We start from the raw sequence: 26,359 nt of genomic DNA, 5'->3' as shown, positions 1-26,359 counted from the left end.
CCCAAAATGTATTCTGTAACGTATTCCGTTACATTACTCAATGAGAGTAACGTATTCTGAATACTTTGGATTACTTAATATATTATCATGCTGTTTACAACTACGTGAATGTACTATTGCTGTGATTTATTACTGTTACTGAAGGTCCGCGGCTCCGAACTGTAGTAAAGGGACCTCTGGCTAATACGTCGGGTTCGTGTTGGGCTCGTAGCCGAAAAATAGCTTTACTTTGTTGTCTGGGTCAAGTCTGCTTGTGAGAGACAGAGAGAGGCGTTGAAAGACTGCTCCAACGGAACTTATTGTCTTTGGAGGAAAACACGAACACAGTGTACAGTTGAGTTTTAATAGCTTACTTTCAACTGGGCTCATCAGGCACTCTTCTTGGCTGCAGTGGTTATTATTATATTTACATGCTTCCAGCTCCCGTTTCTGCTTGATGACAGCTCGTACTTTTCCTTTTTCTCCCTCTCTCGCTCACAGACACATAACGGGTATGGCAGTCCATTCTCCCTGCAGCATGGACTACACTGCCTATGAGGCTACATTCTTTAGGGCTATGCCTGTAGCATTCTGCCTATTAGCTTAGCACAACAACAACAAAAAGGCGCTCTCTCACCCAGGAAACACGCAGAGAGCGAGCGTCACCCTGTAATCATGGCAACCGTAACGCTGCCACCTGGAACAACAGAACGTAGCTGTCAAACAAAACCCAAACAGTCCTGACCTGCGACAATATGAAACAGGGAAGTACCGCCGTGTAATCCATTTATTTCAACAAAGTAACTGTATTCTAAATACCACCTTTTTAAACGGTAACTGCAACGGAATACAGTTACTCATATTTTGTATTTTAAATACGTAACGGCGGTACATGTATTCCGTTACTCCCCAACACTGCTTTTAACAAATTTTTATCTATTATCATTATCATATTATTGCATGTGTCCTCTTTAGGCTAACTGGCCTTTAAAACTAATGGCTTTGATAGACACTTTTAGACAACTATGTATTCATTAACAGTTATTTTTAGCCAATTTAAACCTATTCAACCACACTCTAATTACTACTACTACCTATTAAGATAAATTTTCAACTCTTTCAAATTGACCAGTTATTCATTAAAAGAGCTAATTAAGGTTTATGGCCAACCTTCTAAAAAAAAGTCGAATTTCACTCTTTTTTTTCTGTCCTTATTTTGACCAGATGCACTGTAAACCCATTCATCCACCTACGCATCAATCCATTCATCCATCCATTTTCTTCCATTTATCCAGTTCAGGGTTGCAGATGGCTACGGGGTGCCTGACTGAATAGAGAATGAATAAAACAACGAGAAAAAAGCAAAGATACTTTATTGTTCCCCAGTTGAAAATTACTTGTTTTTTGTTTTTCTTTTTTTTTTTTAAGTCTTCAAATGGGAGTAAAGAAGTTTGAAGGCAGTGAGAGATAAAGAAAAAGAGCTGAAGAATGTGTGTGTTTGCAGGCACACAGGGGACTTTCAAAACCACACTCAAAAAATAGGATCTTCAAAGGTAGCCAGCTCATAACCAGAACAGCAGGTCTGTGAAAGGAAAATACTAAAAGACACACAAAAATAACATACCAGGTAAGAGAAAGAATGAAAACAAACCTCCAACACTGACTGTTTTCAAAAAGGGAACAAAACTTTTAAGTGAGTATAGAGTGTAGGCAGAGAACTCGGAGGCGACTGCCACGGGAAAGAATGATAGGAGTGGACAGCTATACACAGAGGTACATGTGTACAGGCAGACTAAGAGTCTTTAGATGTTGATAAATGGGCAAAAATAAAGGAAGCACACATTCCCACATAAATACTAGGTTGACCTAATTGCTAAGTCATGAATAGATGACTGATTTTGAGCACAAAGGTTCAGTCTGTTGTGACAGGATGTCTAAATATTAATGCAATATTGTTGTTTACTCATATTTTCCTAAAGCTGACAGGACCTGAGCCAAAGCAAAAGGACACAATAACACAATCCGTTGCCAAAAAACAGGACAACTATTATTTTTAGGTTTGCCCCATACCTTGTACTGGCATGATAACAAAAATCACATAATAAAAGGAAATTATAATCATGTAGGTGTGTGATATAAAGGACAGGTAGGAGTACAAAACAAGATGCTGCTCTTACAAAAGATGTAAATTATTTCGAACACTTGCGAGTATGAGCAGCGAATGGGAATGAGACAGCAACAGGAAAGCACAGAGTGGTGGGAATAGATTCTTGTGAGAAATATGGGCATCTGACAGACAAAACTGGCAGATGCAAACACTGGAAAATGGCGCTCACACCCGCTGATTGTTTACTGGCGTTACAAGATATCTCAATCGGTTCCTTTATTGGCCTCATGAGGTGTTGGGGGGAACACGGAAGGGAAGGCGAGACGGAGGAGTTACATTGCATCCCGGGTGAGTCCAGTAAAGCTTGGGTTGGCTTCCAACCCTAACTCTAACACTGATGGATCTGCTAACACCTTACCGCGGTGCAGCATGGCCGAGCCATCTCACTGATCTTACTCTCTCCACCACTAATCTATCCATCTCACACAGACAAGACAGACCCACTGGATATATCGCCTTCCAATCATCCCATCACGTTTAACCGCAGTCAAAAACGAAAGGAAAGAATAGAAAAAGTGTTAGAGAGAGAAATAGGTATTGATTTGATCAAATATACTGCTGTGAGCAGGTTTGGCCATGCTCAGCAGCTTAGCACCCCGAAATAGAAAGCATGAAGGAGAGACTTGGTGTGGGTGGCCTGTTTAATAAGACAGCAATGAAGAGGGGAAGCAGCAGTCATGACTGCAGCAAACAGAGGGAAAATGTTGCACAACAGGCAGAATTTCTGAAAAGGGGGAACCTTTTCAGAAATGTGTGTGGCAGAATGCACATTGAAACAGACCATAAAGAAGCCAACAGTCTGGCTCTATAATGCTTAATTTGAAAGTGAATGTGAAAGCAGGTGCGCATGAGATTAATGATTCTGCTTGCCTCCAGATAGTCGATCATACAAGTGTGACTAACATGGGAGTTTGTTTAAAACATGGTTGTGTGACTGCTTGGGTTTCTAGGGGTTACCTTGGTGAATATAGTGTGATTAGAAATGATGCAACAATGAAATACCGTGCGTGTGCGTGCATCCGTGTGTGCATGTGTGCATATGTGCAGAACTGTCTCCCTCTGGCAACGTGACAGGGATATGACTGGTTGTAATTGCCTGCTCCACTCGACTCAGCGAGGGGTTAATAATGCCAGTAGCCCCTTATTCCTACAGTCACCTTCCACTGTACTGCTCTGACAGTTGCATTCACTCTGGCCAGAATAATCACGTACAGTAAATAAACAAATGTAGTTGCATCTATCTTTACTCATGTATCATGTACAGCATCGGAACACCCTATAGGTCTGCTGCTTTGCACGATTCGCCTCCAGAATCAGATCATTAGATACTTGGTACATTCTCCATATTATAAATAGCCCAGAAGGCTTAATGGCAGTGCTAGGCATTGGAATGACTTAAGATTTGATAGACGCAACAGTCCCATAAGCCACATTCCCATCATACCTTAAGCTCAATTGGATTTAAACCACTAAATTACTAATCATACTACTGTTGGGAAGTATAATATGTGTCAGCTGGAACTACTAGACACTTATCACAGCTCAGATACTGAATGGTGTGATATTCATTTAGGAATGTAAAACAAGCATTCAGTATTCATTACAAAAGATTAACACTTTCAGGAAATACTTTGAGGCTCAACTCACTGATTTGAAAGCAAGAGTTCTGCTCTGCTTCCCAGGGAGGAGCACAAAAACCATCTCCATTAAAAGACCCTGTAGCCCCGTGTTCCCCAGCGAATGTAAGAGATTGGCAGCATCTAATTACATTCTGATGGGGTCTGTTCCTTTAAGGTACTAAGGTGCTATTCCATGAAGAGAGGCATTCTGAGTCTCCCAGGTCTCCAACTTGCTACTTTTAGGATCACCGTTTAAATTGGGTCCTGGAAAAAGGTGCTGATGGTGTGTTGAGAGGAGATTGGGCTGCTATGATACTGGAACCGCAAGGGGAATTAAAATGCTGTCATGCCGCAAGCAATAAAACCTATCTAAGCATCACCTGGGATTTTCTTCTTCACTAGAGCATATATACACAAAGTTGCAAAGTACTATAATGTTCCTGTGGAGTGACCACCTGCAGATGTAATAAAAAGCTAAATATGTAACTTGGAAGAGATTATATTTGAGAGATCATGCTGGTAAGTCGGCTGTATCCACGTACACAAATGAGGTTAAAGCATCTTACCTTCACGCTCAGGGTGCAAAATAGGCTTATTACCACTCCATCATGCCTACTGTGTTTATGTTAAGCTTTTACAGTTGAATTCTTTGTTTTAGGAGACATTGCACTTTCACCATCTTAAGGAATCGCTCACTTTTCCACAATGTGTGCCAGAGCTTTCTTGTCAATAAAACTACACGTCTGCAAAACCCAGACAGCAAGAAGAACAGCGTAACAACTCGGGGGCCTGTCTGGAGAAAGGTATAGCTTGAGAAATAATCTCGGATAATGGCATCCGCTGAGGTGGAACTGTAATTTTATGATTTCATGTGCCACAGTGTGTACGATTGCAGCTGACACTGTTGAATAGAGAGCATGGGTGTGTGTGTGTGGCTATGCACACAGTGCAAGGCTTGACAGGAAAGTGTTAATTCAACAAAGAAGAATAAGATCCATTCTGAGAACAGGCATGCAGTTCTATTCCAGCAGAGTCAAGGTCCCAGTGTAATGTTTCCTTCTTTTTATTCATTTCATATATAAAGATACGGTTAACGTCAGTGAGAAAAATGTTACTTTAAAGGACAATGGCAGCCGCACATATCTGACCATGACGTGGAGTGTACTATTGACAGTGTATAAATTACAAATACTAGCAATAATAATACAAATTCCGTTGCGGATACAAATTTTGATGACGTTGAGTGTTAAGTAAGTCTTTCTAAAAATAGCTGTTAATAATTGGCGATGTTCAGGCAAAGCTTTGTTCAGATTGGCCTACTCGCTATGGAGGAGATACAGCCACAATCGTACTACTAAGATGTCCAAAGAGATCGTGATAAGATTACCTGTAGTAAAATTACTCTAAGTACAAGTGAAATATTTGGATTGTGGATATGAAAACAGGGCTCATACACAAGCAGCACAGAAAAACATCAAACTACCACCTTATGAAAGAGTTATAGAGTATATTTGATTAGAGAACCACTAGCATATTTTAGGATTTGTTTCCCAATGGCTGATACAACATCCCAATCCTTCACACACAGAAACCTTTTACCTCTAATTGTACCATCTGCCGTGTAAGATGTTTTATAATCCTGCGCGGGAGATAATGCATTACAAACAATCAGAGATAGAACAATCACTCTGTGCATTTCTGAAATCCAGAAGAAGAAAAAAACAGACAAAAAACTAAAGCTCCAGATATATGAAGCATCTGCAAGTACCTGAGGCAACTCATTATAACTTCGGCAGTGAACCAGAGAATTGCGCAGTATAGTCACATCCGTTACCAGTCACAACAATCATCATCTAGCCAACTGATATGTCACAAATCTTTAGCTTTATGCTTGGCCAACAAATAATTGTTTGTGGTTTTTTGCAGCTTCTGTTTACTGCAAACCAAACCAACTCTATGTCAGCAGATCACACTTGTGGGAGTGGTTTTCAGCTTGGTACAGATATGAGGCAACACATCAAAGCTCCCAGCTATTCTTTTTGGGGCTCCTACTGTCTGTGAACCACATGATCTACCAATAGCAATATCATACATTATATGGTTTAGTTTTTAAGCTTGGCAAACTTGTTCACAATCATTTGATATATAGGTATATTTATATAGCTGTATGTTAATTCATAATGCCAATAATGATTCGCTAGAAACATAAAAGCTGCTCTGAATAATCAATATTTTTAACATAACCATTAGGCAAAGAGTCACAGAGTCAGCAGGTTTCCTTTGAGCAAGGTCAAAGGTATGTGGGAACTAGGGTGAACGTAATAAGAAGGTTCAAAAGGAGCGTATGCCAAACCTGTGTGTGTATGCGTGTGCACTTTTTCCTGACACTGTGCTATGTACTCAGCATTTAGACAGTACAGATACATTGCTGATGAAGACCACACTATTGGGACATCATGGCAATGCCTGTACATACTGTTTGGGCGAGTAGGGTACTGCTTCATAGGAGCACAGTGGCCTATCACACCAACCTTAATTGCACTGCTAGCCTCTGCAACACTTTCATTTCATCTACCTGTCTAATTGCTGTGAAGGTAGCGGGAGGGCCACGTGATGATGAGAGCCTGGTCACAATGTTTAGTGGGGAGACAATAAATTACACAATGCTTCTGTGAAGGGAACACAGTCTGGCTCCATGAGGGTTTGAATTTCTCTGCTGTGCTCAAATCAAAACACATGTATTCATTTTTAAAGCATTTCAAGCTGCATGTTGGCTCTTAAAACTAAAAGTGTCACTGAAACACTTTAGTTAAAGACAGAAGTACGGTGGCCCTGAGAGGTCAAATGCACTACAACTTGAAAAGGTCAAACACCAGCAAACAGAAAAATGCTGCAGAAGCATACAAAACACAGCAGAGGGTGAATGATACACAATGAAAGTAGAAACAAACAAAAAAAAACAACCACAGAACTGTTTTTGGGTGGACAATGTTACAGCTGTGGAAGTGACAGAAACCAAAATGTGCGAAAAAGTAGCATGAAGGCACACTTAAGAGACACTTAAAACAAGAAGAGGATTCATCAGTGTTGGGAGGAAGAAAAAGATGCAGATAATGTGTCTTTTAAACACATGATTCATATAACACTCTAGACACATTTGCTGTTAGCTGTTTATTGTTAGCTTATCACTTCCACAGCTCTTCTGTTACGTTATTGCCCCTAAAAACAAATTTTGTTTTGTTTTCTTGTCTTTTTCAGTGTGCATGTGTGGTTTTCTTTTCTATATCTGTTGTGTTTTGTTCAACCTTTGTTGTGTTTTGTGTGCTATTGTAGAGATTTTCTATTTGCTGGTGTTTTCTTAAGTTGCAGTGCGTTTGACCTCTCCGAGCCACCGTACTGAAGTCTGTAATGAAAATTTCTCATATGCTGTTACTGATTGTATATTAAACAAAAATGTTACCCCAAATAGGGAAGGTAGTACAGAATACGTTAAACCTTCATTCTTGTTAATGGCCAGCAGGAGGTGACTTGTTGCAGAAATTTTTTTGGCGTATAAGGAGTAGAAAAAGAGCTTGCATCTTATTTGATGTAATACTTCAATCAAAATGTTCCTTGTTTGATGATCATTTTCAAGTATTTTTTAATAAACAGAGCAGTTTATTATAGATCGTGGTTCCATTTTGAGATGATAAAATAGAAAATGATGGTTTGAATATCGTGTGATTCAAACTCCGAGTGTGTGAAAACACATGATTTTATGGTAAGATCATCTCGACTCATGTGGTTTTAGAGTAAAACAAAGACAAGATGATCAAAATGCTCAACTCAAAGTTTTTAAAGTGCAAGTGCATAAACTTGTAGCTATGGCCATCTTCCACATACAGCCTATGGTTTTTCTGAGTACAAAGAGCAAAGAAGTACGCAGTGTGCTCAAAATATTTTGTATTCACTCCCTGCACAGCTGCTGCTCCCACTTATTCTCCACTCATCCTGGGAGAAAAAGTTGCTTCAGTTCTCGCCAAGGCAAACAATGCCGCACTTCAGCTGTGTTATACAACACAAAGTGAAATTTAAAGGCAACACAAAAGCGCACAAAGTCAACAAACCTGAAACAAAGACTTGTCAACTCAGGGTGAACATGTTTTAACTTGAGCACAATTTTGTAGTTACCCCAAGCTGTAAAGTAGTATCTGACTCCCCAAGATGAATGTGCAGAGACAGCGACAAAAGATGCGGGTCTGAAGGGAAATGAGAGAAACAACAGGAGCTCCTTGTAAAGCCTGGATTTAGTCAGTCTGAACTGTCACAAACAAGCGTCACAAACACAGTCACTTTCTGCTGTTTTAGCGTCTGTACTGCCATTTTGGGACATGCACACTTGATGTAAGTGGCCAAAAGACAAAGCAAATCACAAGAAAAACCAAATGCGCTTAGAAAGCCAAAGCCTCCCCAAAAGGTACTCCACTGCACAAAATCACATCACCCCACTCACTGCCACTCTGCACTACTTATATAACCTGTAAGACCTCTATATGAGTCCGAGATTGAAATTCTGGTGAAGTAGATGAAAACTGGCAGGAGCTATTACATATATTCTGTGTAATGTCACCTCAAGCAGGTCTCTTATCACTTGGAATATACCAATGGAATGCACTGGGGGCATGACTGGAGTCCACCATATCTAGAATTGGGGAGAGGTGAATACAGACTCAAAAGCAGTCAAAAATAGAAAAGCGATCTGGTCATAAAGAATATTTTTATGTGAAATATTAAAATGTGCTTATTAGTCCAATTGATGTTAATGCCTTCCAAATAAAAACTGGCAAACCTCACATCTCATTATATAAGATGAGAAGATTTTGGAAACTTTGACTGCTTTGAGCTCTGAGCTTTGGGGCTACGAGTGCAAGCAATTTACTTTTAAGTTAAAGGCAGTTAAAAAAAAAACAACTCAAAGTAATGAAATATCTAAAATTAAATTAGACACAGTAAATTTATGACGGAGACTATAAATCTATGTGCAACAAGTAGAAGAATATTTTAGACTTTGCAGGGTATAATAACAGCGTGGACTAAAAATACAGGGAGTGCAGAATTATTAGGCAAGTTGTATTTTTGAGGAATAATTTTATTATTGAACAACAACCATGTTCTCAATGAACCCAAAAAACTCACTTATATCAAAGCTGAATGTTTTTGGAAGTAGTTTTTAGTTTTTTTTTAGTTTTAGCTATTTTAGGGGGATATCTGTGTGTGCAGGTGACTATTACTGTGCATAATTATTAGGCAACTTAACAAAAAACAAATATATACCCATTTCAATTATTTATTTTTACCAGTGACACCAATATAACATCTCCACATTCACAAATATACATTTCTGACATTCAAAAACAAAACAAAAACAAATCAGTGACCAATATAGCCACCTTTCTTTGCAAGGACACTCAAAAGCCTGCCATCCATGGATTCTGTCAGTGTTTTGATCTGTTCACCATCAACATTGCGTGCAGCAGCAACCACAGCCTCCCAGACACTGTTCAGAGAGGTGTACTGTTTTCCCTCCTTGTAAATCTCACATTTGATGATGGACCACAGGTTCTCAATGGGGTTCAGATCAGGTGAACAAGGAGGCCATGTCATTAGTTTTTCTTCTTTTATACCCTTTCTTGCCAGCCACATTGTGGAGTACTTGGACGCGTGTGATGGAGCATTGTCCTGCATAAAAATCATGTTTTTCTTGAAGGATGCAGACTTCTTCCTGTACCACTGCTTGAAGAAGGTGTCTTCCAGAAACTGGCAGTAGGACTGGGAGTTGAGCTTGACTCCATCCTCAACCCGAAAAGGCCCCACAAGCTCATCTTTGATGATACCAGCCCAAACCAGTACTCCACCTCCACCTTGCTGGCGTCTGAGTCGGACTGGAGCTCTCTGCCCTTTACCAATCCAGCCACGGGCCCATCCATCTGGCCCATCAAGACTCACTCTCATTTCATCAGTCCATAAAACCTTAGAAAAACCAGTCTTGAGATATTTCTTGGCCCAGTCTTGACGTTTCAGCTTGTGTGTCTTGTTCAGTGGTGGTCGTCTTTCAGCCTTTCTTACCTTGGCCATGTCTCTGAGTATTGCACACCTTGTGCTTTTGGGCACTCCAGTGATGTTGCAGCTCTGAAATATGGCCAAACTGGTGGCAAGTGGCATCTTGGCAGCTGCACGCTTGACTTTTCTCAGTTCATGGGCAGTTATTTTGTGCCTTGGTTTTTCCACACACTTCTTGCGACCCTGTTGACTATTTTGAATGAAACGCTTGATTGTTCGATGATCACGCTTCAGAAGCTTTGCAATTTTGAGACTGCTGCATCCCTCTGCAAGATATCTCACTATTTTTGACTTTTCTGAGCCTGTCAAGTCCTTCTTTTGACCCATTTTGCCAAAGGAAAGGATGTTGCCTAATAATTATGCACACCTGATATAGGGTGTTGATGTCATTAGACCACACCCCTTCTCATTACAGAGATGCACATCACCTAATATGCTTAATTGGTAGTAGGCGTTCGAGCCTATACAGCTTGGAGTAAGACAACATGCATGAAGAGGATGATGTGGACAAAATACTCATTTGCCTAATAATTCTGCACTCCCTGTAAGGCTGGTGTTTCTGTGTATGTTACATCGGTGATGACAGTTTAGATTTAGGTGTTGTATTATATTGCAGAATTGCTTTTTCACAAGATTCCACCACTTGCGACTCAGTTTTTTTTCTTTAATGACATATGACTTATGCTCTGTCATATGTCTTAGAGACATGCATTGGCTGCCCTCCAGCATCAGGCATAGAGGCAAAGAGATAGGAACGACAAAGTCTGGTTCTGGAGGTTGGAAAGCGCTGAATCGGCTAGAAGACCGTGGTTCAAGTTCTGTTCAACTTTGTGTTTCCACCCTTGCCCTGTTTTGTCTTCACTTGCTTTGTACTTTAGCAGTTGCTTGCTAGGTAAGGTACCAAAAGCTGTTTGGTTAGGTTTAGATTAAGTTGCTCATTCACAGTAACCTCACGCATAAACCCCCCCAAAACAAAACAAAAGCAAAACAAAGTTGAATGCATTTATATGTGGCACCAGGGGAGATCTTTTCAGTCATACATTTGTGATAAGATGGAAGTAAAAGACCGATCTCACCATTATCATACACCTGATGCAGCACATCACCAACACCACAGGACACCTTGTGCATATCTTTTAGATCATAGCAGAATTAGTTCTCTCCCCCTCTCTCTCTCGCTTAATCATGCCTCTATCTTTGCATTGCAAACTCACAAAGAGACGCACTATCACCCTCGATTAGGCTCCATTTTAACATTTTAACATGAATGGAAAACACGATGATGGGTCCATACCACTGGGATTCGGCTAATCATCTCCATGGCAACTCTGCCCTGTCAATGCCCACACCTGTCACAGCGTGAGTCTATCCAGCTTGCCGCTGGGCTGGAATTCCACCTGTCCACTTTGCTTCCTCCAAAAATGCACAAGCTGCAGCTTTGACAAGCCACTGGAACCTGAGGAGGTGCTCTGTGCACTCACACAGACGCACACATGCACACTGACACGTCTCATGCATAATCACACATGCAGCAAACAGCCCTTGCACAGGACTAATGAAACATGAAAAGTGGCAACGTATAAAATCACAGCGTGTTAGCGCTGAATGTCTGTCAGATTTTTTTTCTCAGCAGGAGCAAATAAAAAAAATGTATTTTATAAGATATGACTATTCAGATAAGAGATTTCAATCACCGTTTTTTTGGAACAGCAGTTCTCAAATCTGTGGCTGGAGAACCTTACAGAGGAAAAAAAGATTCAAGGAGCTGCTCAAAAATATGTCCACTAAAGCTTTTTAGTCTAGTTATTTCAGAACTTTCATGAAAACAGAAACACATTTAAATTTTAATTTTGTTAAAAGTGACATACATTTAAATTGACTTTGACTTTACAGATAATATATGTGGACTTAGTTTAACAGCATTAATGCATTGACTGGATTTGTTTGCTAGCACCTGAGGACAAATTTTGGTCCATAGTTGCAACTTAATGAGGCCCTATGAGGATCCCCAGATCTCACTTCAAGAACCATTTCTTTGAGCTACTAAGAGGTAGGAAATATAGGAAGCATTCTTTGCATCAAGAAATTCTGTACAAATCAACACCTTGACACAAATATATTAACTGTATGGCTGTGGCTCCAGAGGTAGAGCAGGTTGGCACACATTAACACATCAGATCCCACAATACCAAGGCTCTTTTCTTCTGCTCCGGCAGAGCAGAGCATTCGACTTGTTGGCTTGCAAACACAAAATATCCTCCCCTGTATAGAGCAGGAACGGAGGGGGGGATGGGTGCAACAGAGAGCCACTCTGCTGATGATGAGGCCAATGTGCTGGGGCAGAGGAGTCTGCGCCCTCTGAACGCGGAGTTACGCAGTGGAACTAGACCCCCTCTGTGTGTGAGCTGCAAAGGGCAGCCACTTTGTGTGTGTGTGTGTGTACATTTCTTTGAAAAATGGTGACTTAGACATTTCACATTACATAATACAGGTAAGTAAAAGGTTAAAAGAAGGTGTGTTGAAGTGTCTGCATGGTAATGTTGCAAAGACAAGGAGAGGGAGACAAATGGAGGGCTGTAACAGGGTTGCAGAGGTGGGTCGGGATGGAAAAAAATATGAGATTTGTGATGTATGATGCTGAGTAAAAGCAATCATGAACTTGAGGAAATCCTTGCGGGCCCTCCTGTAAAGCGCTATAAAACTGCAGCTTTAGATGCTCTGAATCAATACGATCTGCCAGCTCTTGCTCTTTCTCCATCCCAAGGGCCACACATTATGAAAAAAACATTACATAAAAAGGCAAATATTACTGTTGGGAAGCAGTTAGTCACAAACACACAGCTTAATGAGCACCAAGTAAGAACCTCAAATTGTGCAGTCACTGCCCTGCAAAGATTCCTTTTTCATCTTTGCACAAAGAGTTACTAACACGGAATCTCAGCAAATTAACTGTTCTCTGCGGTCGTATTGTGGCAGTTTCTTATCCCTTGTGCGATCAATATTAATCAGAGATGTGAATTATCTCAGTGATTCAAGGCAATTAATTTGTTTTGGGGGTTTTTTACAGCCCCCCCAACCCAAACCTACCTATCTGTTCCCAAGGAGGCCCATCCTTTAGCTTTTCCCTGCCAAAAGGCTTAATTAATTGTATGTAGTGAGTCTATAGGGCCTGTTTTTTCTTTTCTTTTTGGCTTCCTGTTGATTTTCCTTTAGCTTTAGCCTCGCCCAAGCCCAGTCATGCTTATAGAGGCGCCCCAAACCAAAATGGCACTCACTACAAATATTGACACAGTCACCCAGGGGCTGCGCCAAACGAATGCTGCCCCAGTGACAGAGGCATCTGTGACTCCAAATGGAGCATGGCAGAGCACTCGAAGTAGGAGTGTACGATGTGTGACGTGGAGGAGAAGGACGAGGAGGCAAAGAAAGCAGATGCAGACTGCTTCATCTCCTTTTTCCCCCCAGTTCTTCCTGAGCAACTTACTCTGGTTATCTCTCCGACCGACTCTTGAGCCCATTCTATACATTTTATGATTATTTCTTGGGTTTTTTCTCCTCATTAGCCCTTTCTCCCTTGCTGAGCAATGGCCTGAGCTGATGATGACTGATTTGCAGGGAGCTGACAGCGGTTTCTACATGGCACGATTAAAAAAAGTCTTCAGCCTGGATATTGGTGCGTTACTTAACAAGTGAATATGACCGTACTGCTATAGAATTTTGAAGCTGGGCACAGCTGTCCTCTTCTATCAATCCCAGCCTAACTGTACAGATCCAGAGAGGTAATAAGGACCCCGGTAGTCAATTAGAGAAACGGTACAATGGATGGATAGGGCTAGAACATAAGGAGGAATGGTGGAAGGAGGAGAACAGAACAGGAAGCTCGTTAGGGAAAGGCCGGCGCAGGAGAGGGAACGTGTGTTTGTGTATGTAAGGGGGGTGTCAGAGGAACAATGGCTCAGCCAGGGTGCAGTGATCCAGGAAAGATCAAGCTGTCGTGTGGCCCCCTAGTCCATATGTACTATTTAAACAGCATGCACACACAGCTTGACGTGCCACCATCAGTTTTCATACTGTGTATGTGTTTGTTGGTTTTGATGTATGCTCTTGAACGCTTGCCTATCCGAGTCATTTGAGCAAAAGTGAGACGTGAAACGTGGAGACAGATAGGTGAGAGAGAGGTTACAGTGTGCAGTGACTGTGTGTGCGTGTGAGAAAATGAGGGGGGTGGCAGGTGGGTTGGGGTGAGGTGGGGGGGGGGGGTGGATTTAGTGCTGCCAGCGTTAGTGCATGACATGTGGGTGGATATTGAAGATGTTATTAGTATCACATTTGCAGGTCTTATAAAACTGCCACAGAGCTGGGTGGTTTTCATACGTCTTCAGCTGATATGCGTCGCGCTGTCATTTGTGTTGCCTTTCCAGCAGCTGCTGGGTTGATCATTCAGTGATGGCGCGGTAATTACTTGCCGTCTCGTTTCTCTGTTCTGCTTAACCTCCCTGTTGCACTTTGGTCAAAATTGGCCGTTTCATAATTTTATTTTCCAATAAAGAGTGGTTCTTCTTCTCTGCTGCTTGACCATAAGGCTTTAAAGGCACCCTCCACAGGTAATTGCCAAGGATGTAAAGCTAATGATTTCTCACTAATATTAACTATAAGGCTTTACATTATTTACATTCCTTTTTAGAGTGAGAAGTATTCTGCAACCACACTCTTAATCTCGCAACAAGTGATTATCTCTCAGATTCCCCATTTCTGTCCTCCCGGGAACCAATTTACACCTTGCTTGAGCTAAAATTTGCAAGCATGCTGCACTGCTGTTGTGAATGAAACACTTGATCTCATTTCGGATCTGGGCACGAATGGGAAAATCCAGCCTGGATGATGCTCTGCATAAGGAGGCTCTTCCTGAAAGAGCTAGAGGATACTCTGGAGATTGTCATGGGCAGCAGCCTTGACCAGTCTGGCAAGGGACGGAGAAACTCTGAGTGTAGACGCTGCTTGTTGAGCAACACAGCTCAAAAACATTAGAAAACACAGTGAGATGCCAAAGAGATGCTGAAACAGTCATGAAAAGGTTCTGCAAATTGCATACACTGCACATCATGGCTATTGCATAACTTCCATAACTAAACTCAATATTTTAGATGGAAAAAAACTCATGCACTTTTATGATAAATTAGACACTGAATTCTAAATGATCACAAAGGTTGTGCTGATGTAAAGAATATGTTTTGATTCCAAGGAAACTAAGATACTGGTATGATTGAATATAAAACTCTTTCATGGCCGAATACTTTAAAGTTCAATATATACCTCAGACATTTACTCTAACTAAAGTAACCATTTCTCAGTCTTATTTCTGCTGCTCTCTAAATGTATTTTTATCAGTCACTACTGTGGTAAGTGGGTTGGCTTTACTTTTATTTGAGCAGGATTAAAGTTATGCCTCCTCCCAGCCCAGAGAGTTGCCAGCTTGTTTTAATGGTTTTTTTTGTTTGTTTCTTTGGGGGTGGAGTTGTCATTATTGTTGTTGTTGTGGTGCTCACGGTAATGCAAAGATTACAATGAAAACAGCAACATCTGCTTCCAGAAGTTTAATCCCTCTGGATAATCCAAAGAATATCTTGTTTTATAGTTTCCATCAAAAGCAAATGGTAAACGGCCTGTATTTGTATAGTGCTTTACTTAGGAAATTTTATGGTGCTCAGTGGAAAAAAAAACAACAAATTTAATAAATATAAGCAGGTTTAGAAGGTTTGGCTTTGCTATCCTCCTTCTATCCTCTAACCAGCTGGGGTTTAAAAAAAAGGATGGGCATCAACCATGATTTGTGAGTTGCTCATCTGGGTTAAAAGCAGCCCTACTAGGCCTACTGCCATTGGTGACAACATCAGCCATAACCAATTGTAGCAGCACTGACTTTAAATTAAACAAGAAGCTAGTTTGTGCTTATTTACTGCTCTCTACTTACAGGGTGGAAGCAGAGCAGCAGCATACACGGTTCTTCAAATGAAGATCCAGTATCCCCTACTGTAAAGTTTTAGAGTGATTCCCTGCGCTAACAAATCCATTACATGATTACCAAGCTCCCATAGCAGAAAGACAGAGATACTGCTGGCTATGTCTGACCTGTTAATCCAGATTCTAAATGATGCCAAGAACCAAAGAGACATGAATCATTGTCGCTGTTAAATAGCATGTACCAGTTCACCCACCGGCTGCCGTAGCAAGAGTTTGTCTCGGCTCAGTGGGGGGAAAAGTAAAAAACAAAACAAAACAAAAAAACAATGGAGGGAATTGTTTAACACGGCGCACAGATGGCGACTTGGGGAAGCAAAATAATCGAGATCGCCGCTAACACGTGTGCTACACTCCATAAATTAAAGAGGATCCAATGGCAGGAAATGCGGGGTTTGAGGTGGAGAGCGAAGAGAGCGCTCACAATGCATGCTCAACAGATGGGTAGAAAATAAGAGAGACGGGAGCAGAGCTCGGAGGCTCCTCTGCGCTCCCGTTGTCGCGTCCCGTTTGTCATCCCCGCTCAGCGTCACCGGAGCCACCTGCTCACTACCGAATGTGGGAGGGGGGGCATCTGTGGGGCCGTTTTCTCCGACTAAACCCTGGCACACTTATTTCACTGAAAACAGCACCGACTTAGACCGAGAGAGGCACTGCGGCAGACACACGGCACAGTCAAAGAGGTTCCCACGAATGCATTTTTCACCCACCCCATCAAATAATCAGACCCAGGAGTTTCATCAAGCAAGCGTTCAAAGGGCTTTCTGTTGCGTGCTGTGATGCCAGTACGGATGTTAGCCCCCCCTCCCTCCTCGGTTATTCAATCCCACGATCAGTGGCGTCTTTAGTACATCCTGGCTCTTTAACATTCAATCGGAGAAGGCACCCACTCACCCAGACGCAGAGAGCTCGCTGGGGGGTGGTGGTGGTAGGGGCTCAGCATCAGTACCTCGATCATAAAGATATAGATACTGCGACCGGCCGACGATCGTTGCAAGCATCCCTAAACCTTTCGTGGAAACGTCGAGGAGAGATCCGCACGTGGGAAGAGGTCTGGTGTGTGGACCTTTATCTAAATTAAGAATAACATCGCCCCCCCCCCCCCCCCCCCCAACACACACACACACACACAAAAGAAACCGCTTCTTTCTTTTGTTGAGGTGTTGAATGAAGGGTTGTGCTGATGAGACTGCATCAATAAAGCGAGAGGCGAACCAGTGTGTTGCAAGCTGGAAATAAAATTGCCTGTACGTGCCCACGGTGCTCTCTGTGCAAGCGTGTGTTTCTTTCGGCCACTGCGGAAAGTTACAGGTCTGACAGCGGGTTTTAAAGACAGACTTACAGTTCTCAGCGTCTCCCACTGAGGGATTCGGCATTCAGGGAGGATTGTGCTTTCAAGCAGAGTTCTATTAATGGGATCTAACTCAACGGCTCAGGCGTGTTTGGGGATTTTTTCCCCCCTACTGTGACCGCTACTTTCGCTCAGGTCCACGGATCACATACCCCCCCCCCCCCCCTTCCCACCCCCCACCCAACACTGATAACTGTCCATACAGCTCAGTCTTGTGAAACTGCCCCGGACGGGCGAAAAATAACTGTACTGCAGCCTGAACGTTAGACTATATGCGTCATTAAAATCGGACTTCCACACAGCATGGATGACATGAATGAAATAAATAGACAAACCGGCAGTGTGGATGGCGCAAAGAAACAGTATACCCCCCCCCCCTTTTTTTTTTTCAAAAAAGCTTTGAGTTGTGTGGGTAAAGCATGTTACCTGATCGCTGTCAGCAGCAGTTATTTGATGCGACGGCTATTCCCCGATCGGTTCCGCTGATACAAATTAAGTTTCCCATCCATGGCACGTCTCAGACTGAGAGGGGATACTATCATTCATTCACCCTCGCAGCCGCGCGGAATCTTCTTCCAACAAATGTTCTCCGCGAGGCATCCCACTTTGGCGTGTCCGAATCAAACCCAGAAACAATAAGTGTGGAAAACAAATCAATGATTCGATCAATTAAAAAGAAAGAAGAATAGCTACGGACATGAAATAATAATGATCAATTTAAAAGAAAAAGCATCCACAGATCAAATGAAAGAACAGAACAGAACAACGCAAAAAATAATAATGCGATGGTGAAATGAAAGAAGAAGGACTTCGTTATTGTAGGTGTCCAGTTTTGTTAGAAAATTTAAAATAATAATAATAGTAGTATTAAAAAAATAAATAAATCCACGTCATATAATCTCCATGGTTTTACGCGTATATTCCAAAGCAGTGTGGGGACGCGCTCACAGTTAACAGCGCCGCAATAGCAGGGGCAGAGTGGGATAGCGGCTTTATTTTCAACTGATGCTCGGTACTCCAAGTCCAAGGAAGCTCTTCTTTTGGTTGAAGCTGGGAGAGCGAGTAGGGGCAAAAACAAGAGAGGGGCGGGGGGGAGAAATGGAAAATTAAAAAAAAAAACAAAACAAAACACAATTTTTACTCCTTTAACTGCCTCTATTCTCTCCTCTTCTCCGTCACGGAGTAAAGCGTGTCTGCGAGTCTTGCCTGCTCTGGCATTTAGGATGGGTATCCACAGGCAGCGGCTCACAGTCGGGCATCTGGCTCCCCTGCAGTCGCTTCACAAGCGGAGGACAGAGATGCGCGCCCTCGCTGCCCTCCGCCGGGGATCCGAAGCGCGTTCACGGCGGAACACCCCCGCCCCCCCTTCTCTCTCCCCTCCTTCCTGCTCGTCCTAGCCTCAGTAGCATCACCCGTAATGACGTCAGCACGCGCAGCTTCCAAATACAGCATGTGCACGGGCCCAGATTTATTCAAATTCATAGTTTTTTTTAAAAAAAGGATAATTCTCCATATTTATAAAGCTGAGACAATTCTCTGGCTTGTAACAGTTCACACTTATTTTTCACTGATATTGCTGCAACATCTCCCACGTGATCAGGAACAAAAAGAAACAAACAAAAAACAGTCAGAGATGATCAGTTAACAGTTATTTCCGCTAAATTTGCTCTGCACTTGCAGCTTTTACTGCAAAACCACACACTGCACAGCTAAGTCCACATGCAACACCCTTGTTACCTCTTCATGCCTTCTGTTTCACATGTTGTAAAACACTGAATAGATTTAGCACGATCACTTTTTTGTTTGTAACCAGTCTTGCAATACTGGAACTAAAAGGCTATCACATAAACAACAGAAAAACACACTCTTTTAATATTTCCATTTTGTGTTGTTTGCTGTTTTGTGGTTTTGTGTATAGAAGTGTCCTCTGCAGTTTACATGATGTGATTAGAGACTGGAGAGTGCAGAATGTAGCCTCATGGGCAGTGTAATCCGTGCAGCAGTGAGAATGGACTGCCATACCCGTTATGTGTCTGTGAGCGTGAGGTGGTAGAAAAAGGAGAGCGGAAAAGTACGAGCTGTCATCGAGCAAAAACGGGAGCTGGAAGCATGTAAATATAATAATAACCACTGCAGCCAAGAAGAGTGCCTGACGAGCCCAGTTGTAAGTACGCTATTAAAACTCGACTGTACGCTTTGTTCGTGTTTTCCTCCGAAACAATAAGTTCCATTGCAGCAGCCTTTCAACGCCTCTCTCTGTCTCTCGCAAGCAGAGTTGACCCAGACAACAAAGTAAAGCTATTTTTCGGCTACGAGCCTGACACGGAACCGACGTATTAGCCAGAGGACGCTTTACTACGGTTCGGAGTCGCGGACCTTCAGTAATAGTAATAAATCACACAGCAATAGTACATTCACGTAGTTATAAAATGCATGATAATATGTTAAGTAATCCAACGTATTCAGAATACGTTACTCTCATTGAGTAACGTAACGGAATACGTTACAGAATACGTTTTAGGGCATGTATTCTGTAATCTGTAGTGGAATACATTTTAAAAGTAACCTTCCTGACACTGCGTCTGGACAACTTGGTTTTGGAGGAAAGGCCGTTGGGGTGCAGCTTCACTTGCAGACAGATATAGTTATGCAGTTTGGCCATATTTGAATGATTGAATCGGTTATAATGCAACCAAGCCAAAAACAGTCCAACCTTTCATGAATCCTTTTTTTCCACTTTTATTTTATGTAACAGTCAATATCAAGGTGTGACATCTGTGGACAAACAGAGAGAAGGTCAGGAGTAATAACGAACCACATGGCTCTGAAGACAAATGTGAACCGCTTTACTTTCACAGCTTGAACGGAGCTGCAAATGACAGGGAGAAAAATAAAAGCTATCACAGAAGTATGTCTAGCAGATTACAGCATGTCAGAGCCTGAATATTAACCACAAATTGTTCAGCTGCTGCAAGTTCATAAATTTGCCTTTAGAGTAACGCTCCGTTTTCTCTGTTCATCCACCTTTTTGTGACACAGTGGGCGGTCGGGTTTCTAGAGCAAATTTTCCTTTGGAAATTTGGCACTCACTTGCCACAAGACTTGGGGGCATTACGTCAGATTCCTGAATTGCATTACGCAGATTCATTTTTAATTGGGAAATAATGATTTTTTTGTGGTGACACTAATATCGCGCTATTAAAAATGAAATGAGTCTGTATTCATTAAATGTGAGGACAGAATGCATGTGTCTGTATTTAGCAGCTTTATCAAAGGAAAACTGGGGGGGGGGGGGGGGGGGGTATGTCTGGATGTACAAGTGTGAACTGATCTGTTAGTCCTAAATTCCTCAGAGCTCTTATGCTTTCTATGAAGATTTTTTGCTTCCCCCCTTTTGTTGCCTGAGAGGATTCCGCCGAGAATTAAATTTATGGGCTCTTGAATTGGACCAAATGAAAGCACAAAGGAGATCAAACGACGGCACTGCCTATGACTGATATAATCATTCTCATTTATTAGAATTACAGAATGCCATCATAACTAATTCTGCAGCTGTGTATGCATCTATCTGCATGGTGGTGGCTGTAGCTCAGGTGGCAGAGCAGGTCAGCCACTAATCAGAAGGTTGGTGGTTCGATCCCAGGCTGCCTCCTAAGTATCCTTAGCAAGATACTAACCCCATGTTTGCCTACTGGTGGTGGCGCCAGTGTCCGCCAGCCTCGCCTCTGTCAGTGCGCCCCAGGGCAGCTGTGGCTACAATGTGAATGGGTGAATGACTGAATGTAGTGTAAAGCGCTTTGGGGTCCTTAGGGACTGAGTAAAGCGCTATACAAATGTAGGCCATTTATCTATCTATACATATATATATATATAAGTAGTTAAAATGGATTCAGATAAGGTTAACTCTTCTAGTAAAAGGCAAATGACTGACTTTAGTTCTTCCTACAGAGCAAAGGCTCAGAAGGGCACATGCACATTGTTCACACAACTCACACATTAGTCGACCTTGCCATCCTCACGTCTCGATACATCATTTTCTGTTAAGGCAGCAGCTTAGAATAAAAGCATCACAAGGATGGGAACATTTTTTTATTGACTGCAACAACCTATTTTGCGTCAATATTCTTGACAGAGATAAAATAATCATTCTTGGGACTATAAATGCTTGCCTTCATTGTAAAATTGTGGTGTCTGGCAGGTGTTTTTGTACTTTAGTACAAAATGCAAAGCAAATGGGAACAGGTACAGTATAATACTATACATGGCCTGTTGTTTGATTGTGTGCCATCTATGTGTGCCATTTTGTGTTTTCACACATTATCATTCATTTGAATATTCAAAACAAAAAAAACAAAAACAAACTCTTGCATGTGATATCTGTTTCTGTGAAGCTTTAACTGAGAAATTGTGTTGTCTATTAAATCCCCATGAAAAGGTCATGCTCTGAGCCACAAAGCTTCACTTTAGTAGAACTTACATCTATAAAAATTGCAGCATAATCCTTATCTGTGTTCTGAAGGTTCTTCCAGAGGGGATTATTCATTAAAGGTTCACAGCCTCATTTATCATTTTATGTGTATGAATATGGAGGAAATGAAGTTTCTAATGGATGGAGAAACAACATTCAACAACATTTCAACACATAAAAATACAAAATCTTTTTTTGTTTTTAATTTACATAATAAACTTTCTTTGCATGTTATTTATCTGATCCCCTCCTACCTGCGCCATGCCCCACTTTATCATATTTGATTTGTTGGAAATTAGATGCACTATTATTATTGAATTCTGATTCCACTGTCCTCTTGCAGAACTCGGGCTGGCTTTAACAACCATTACCATTGTGGGACTCTAAAGCCCACAGAAATGTCTGGCCAACAGTAATATCAGATCATAGAAATAAATGAATGTCAACACTTAATATTGCAGCCTGGTTTTACTGCCAAATAATGACCTTGTTATTTAAAGTAAACAGTGAACTGAAAGCTGAAATAATGACATAATGGACGCTGGATGATGGAAGGGACTTCTGAGTTTGCGAAGTTGGCTGCAATTTCAGCACCATGGAGAGCTCATGGAAGTTTCGAGACGCTTTTAGTGAAAATACTCAAACACACACACACACACACACACGTTCACCTGCCCACACAGACACACACAGACACACACAACAATGCTATAGCAAGGAAACAGAATAGTGCTCTCACAGAAAACAGTGAGTAAATATAAATTTAACTCTGGGCTCTTCTTCTGCAAGCAAAGTGAAAAGGTACCAAAACCTTCTAAAATCTTTGTTGGATGTCAAAAATCTTTTTTTTTTAACATTTTCACAACTTTTCTGAGCTTTAAGTCAGAGATGTAAAGCTGTGATCACAATTTAACAGCCCTGAAGCTGAGCTGTGGTGATACTTCAGAAAACAGCCAGACCAGGCTTTTTATTGTTCATGCAACTGTATAGTTTACATGTTCTATGTGTTCTTTGACCTGATTATCTGACATTTGGTGTGACAGGGGGTGCGTTTCACTATAGACACTATGGAAAAATCTACTGCCAGAAACATTCTAGGGAGGATTGCAACGTCAAGAAGCTAATTTGAGAAGACCACATGCTTTAGTGTTTAAATACAGAGTATTGACTTTTGCAAATAAATGCCAACCTCACCTCACTTGCATTTTTCTATTATTTAAGAAATAAAACGCACCAATGAAACGAGCATTTTCCTTTGTGGCAGCTGCAAGACTTAGTGTGTGCATATATGGAATGTACATATTTCTTTCTGAGAGCACAACCTTAACACATTAAAAGAAAAGAAAAAAGCCAAAAGGCGTACCCACATCTCCATCATTGGCTCCCTAATCAGGACAACTGTAATTTTCTACTCATCCTCTCTGTAATTTTAAAATGCGTGCCGTGCCAGAAAATTGTTTGGCATGTGTTGATTAATTTTGTTGAGGCTAAATAGGCCCAGAACAATACAGTTTGATTTGTATCCCAAGAATCAGAGAGAGTTAAGGGCAGGCCAGAGCTTCAGAGTTTAGCACACTTTGTTCCTACAGTTTCTCCGCCTTCCTTTTGTTTTTTTAATGTTGCTACATTCAGGGAAATTTGTGAACCCAATTCAGTCTCAGTTTCTCTGACAACAAGCTAAACCTCCTTTTTCAAACTTGAATTTCACTTGAGGTGGATAGTATCGCCCCAGGACCTACTTCGTGTCTGTGAAGCACCAGCTGTTTAAATGTCCATACTTATTACTTGCCTTTAGGGTTTATGCACCCCCCCCCAACCTCCTCCTCTATCCTTCTCTCTGAAGATTGCTTCTACACCAACTCGAATCAAAACACAACACAGACAAAATCATGTTTTTACCAAATGTCTCATCCATTCAGACTTTTAATTGCTACAGTTCAGCAACCCTCATGTCACTGTACCGCATTTCGAATCAAGAGAGAGCAGAGTGTCGTTCTGCCAACGTGAAACTTTTTTATTTCAGCTTCTTATGTTTTCTCAAATCTGTAACTCTGCCTATGTGCATTTAAGACCTTTAGTGAAGTGTATGCTTGCACATGTTTATTTTCGTCCGCAGCCATAAACACGAATGGCAAATAAAAACTTGGGGGTACTTATGCTTGTTTGTGTGTGTTTGTCTAATGCTTGGCCTAGTGAATCCTCAGAGGGGTGGGAGCTTGGAAAAAAGCAGTGGTCCATGAAGTGAACTAGAGTTCCTCCCTGATCAAATGTGACAATTATGATAGTGTTCCTCGGTACAAAACTCCCCTCTGGCTCCCCCATCCATCCCATTCTCCTCTCCACTAATGCCATCTCCTCTTTCCATCCTTTACTTGCTGCCCTTTTCTCTTACATGCAACCTGTGCTCTGTCTTTTCTAAAATTTTCTCCTTTCCCTCGCCACAAACATTTTGCTCCTCTTGCTCCCCGCCCTTCAGTCCCTTTCGTGTTTTCTCTAGCCTCAAAAATATTCTGGTCCATTTCGAAATACTTCACGTATGTCTCAACAAACAATTGATGCATATGAATTCACTCTAAATGTATGAAAGCTATATGATTGTTGTTGTTGTCTTTCAGTGCTATTCACACAAAGTAATCACAAATAAAGTGTTTGTTTGATATAAGCGGTGCAGTGGTTTGCCAGCACTTCCATAACTGTGATTAAAGACACTTTACACCTTTACATTTTTGATAAATGACTGGACACCTGAAGCTATGAGTCAGTATCCTTCCTAATGACTGTGCAGAGCTCTGCTTAGAGACAGCAGTGCTGTGAGTTAGACAGTAATGCTTTCATGTTAATGCACACAATGAAAGTGCAAACAGGCTGATTTGCAGCAGTGATACTATTTACCATGTTGGCTCTTTTAGTTTAGCACGTTAACGTGACAGCTTTTCTCAACCGCTTTGGCACATTTGTCAGATTCACAGCTTGGAAGATAAATTTTCCCAAAACAGCTCATACTTGTGTCAAAACACTATGGTTAACCTCCCAAAAAAGCCACCAGGCTCACCCAAAACCATGAATTCATGTGTGAAAAAACGTGTTTTTGAGTCGGCGAAGAAGTTCTTCACGCCAAAGTGAAACGTTCTGTTTAGCCTTTCTAATTTTAAATGTTTACATACTTTGTCAGAATAACTCAAGAAATTCATTCCTCATCTTGTAATTTCAGTTCTGAGTGTATTCATTGAAACTGACTGCCTACTGTACAAGACTTTTACTTTCCTGAGAATAACAGACCACTAATGTGTAACATTAAGATAACGGATGTGATGCTTATTTCAGCGGCATGCACTATTATTTTACTTTAATATTTAGGTGATATGAAGGGTGAAAAAAATCATATTCTCCCAGTGGTCACACAAAATAATGGTGGGAAGCAGCTGGACATCCTTTTCACTCGTGTACCTAATGCCTTCCCTTGCGGTGTAACCATCATGTGAACTTTTCCATTATTTTCTTTTGTCTTCTTTTGCTACAGCATCACATACATCCTTACTCCTCATCATCTTTCATGTGCTGTTGCTTCAATAGCTCAGTAAAAAAAATATCACTGGTTGTGACTAGTTGTCCTAGGAATACAGTGATTTTTTTCACTTTTGGTAGTCAATTGCCGGTAGTTGCAGCTACGTGTAACACTTTCAGCCTCTGGGATTTTTAATCACAAGGCAACAGCACAGAACGACTGATGGGAGGTAATCAGTTAGTCGTGGATCAACTTAGAGTGACTGCAATCATTCTCGTGCAGATTGCTAAAGGTTTGAAAATAATTGCCATCCACTTTATAGGCACAAACTGCCAACACATTGCAATCAATCAGTCAGTCTGTGCTGATGGGCCCAACTCGTCTGCGATGCGTCTCTTTGCAATAGGGGACCACTCAGCTGGTTGCCAACTGCTTGTGTTCTGCTTGTATCTTATATAAAAACAAGGTTGCTAAGCACCTATGTCATCTTGCCCTTAAATCACCATATTATCACGGCGGTGATTGTATTGCATGTAAGTGCCAACATGACCCCATTCAGTCACAAAGTGATAGCAGACTCAGTCTGTCTTATTGCTGTTTCACTTCCATCTTGACAAATCAATACCACTTTGAAGACGGGAACTGACTGCAAAGGGTTGCAGACCTAGTCTCCATCTTTGAAATATCTATCTCAAATACAATGAGATCACAAATTCTTCAACAGTTGCAGTAATATTGGTCATGCAGGGGTCACTAAACCACTCTTTTCTCTAGTGTGGCAGTACTATAAATGTTTATCTGTGCAGGCTTCACAAATTCTTGTAACCCATTTGCACTCAAGCTCTAAAAATATCCTGAAGATTTTCACTTTTTTTTGACTTACTTCAGCTGAACCGTCATTAGATAACTGAGCCAGAGAAACTCAGAAAAGATGGCTTTGAATTAAAAGTTCAAGAAATAGAGTTACACACACCAGGTTCATTAATATAGATGACTTTCTGAATGCTACTACATATTGGAAAATCTATTCTTGTGGCTCTAGAGGGGGCAGAACAAAACTGAGTGATATTTACTTAGGAAACCTGAAGTTGAACACTCTGAGCTTAATAAGATAAAAAATAATGGAGAAAAACAGCTGTGGTTTTAAGAAAGT

At 41.4% G+C, this 26,359-nt stretch overlaps 1 protein-coding gene across 29 annotated transcripts in view; it reads right to left on the bottom strand.

Moving 5' to 3' along the window:
• Positions 1-18,977, bottom strand: part of adgrb2 (adhesion G protein-coupled receptor B2) — a 256,669-nt gene extending 237,692 nt beyond the window's left edge. For 9 of the 29 annotated variants that reach the window (XM_026156028.2, XM_080296642.1, XM_080296650.1 and 6 more), the window contains exon 1: positions 17,660-18,971. The gene's annotated coding sequence lies outside the window, so the exon portion shown is untranslated. Of the gene's footprint in view, positions 1-17,659 lie in introns of all 29 variants that reach the window. The other 20 variants (XM_026156033.2, XM_080296655.1, XM_080296653.1 and 17 more) reach the window with 6 other exon arrangements.
• Positions 18,978-26,359: the final 7,382 nt, after the last annotated feature.

The sequence above is a fragment of the Astatotilapia calliptera genome, chromosome 22, assembly GCF_964374335.1.
Source record: "Astatotilapia calliptera chromosome 22, fAstCal68.1, whole genome shotgun sequence".
Lineage (NCBI taxonomy): Eukaryota > Metazoa > Chordata > Actinopteri > Cichliformes > Cichlidae > Astatotilapia > Astatotilapia calliptera.
This window is presented reverse-complemented; position numbering and strand designations above follow the sequence as displayed.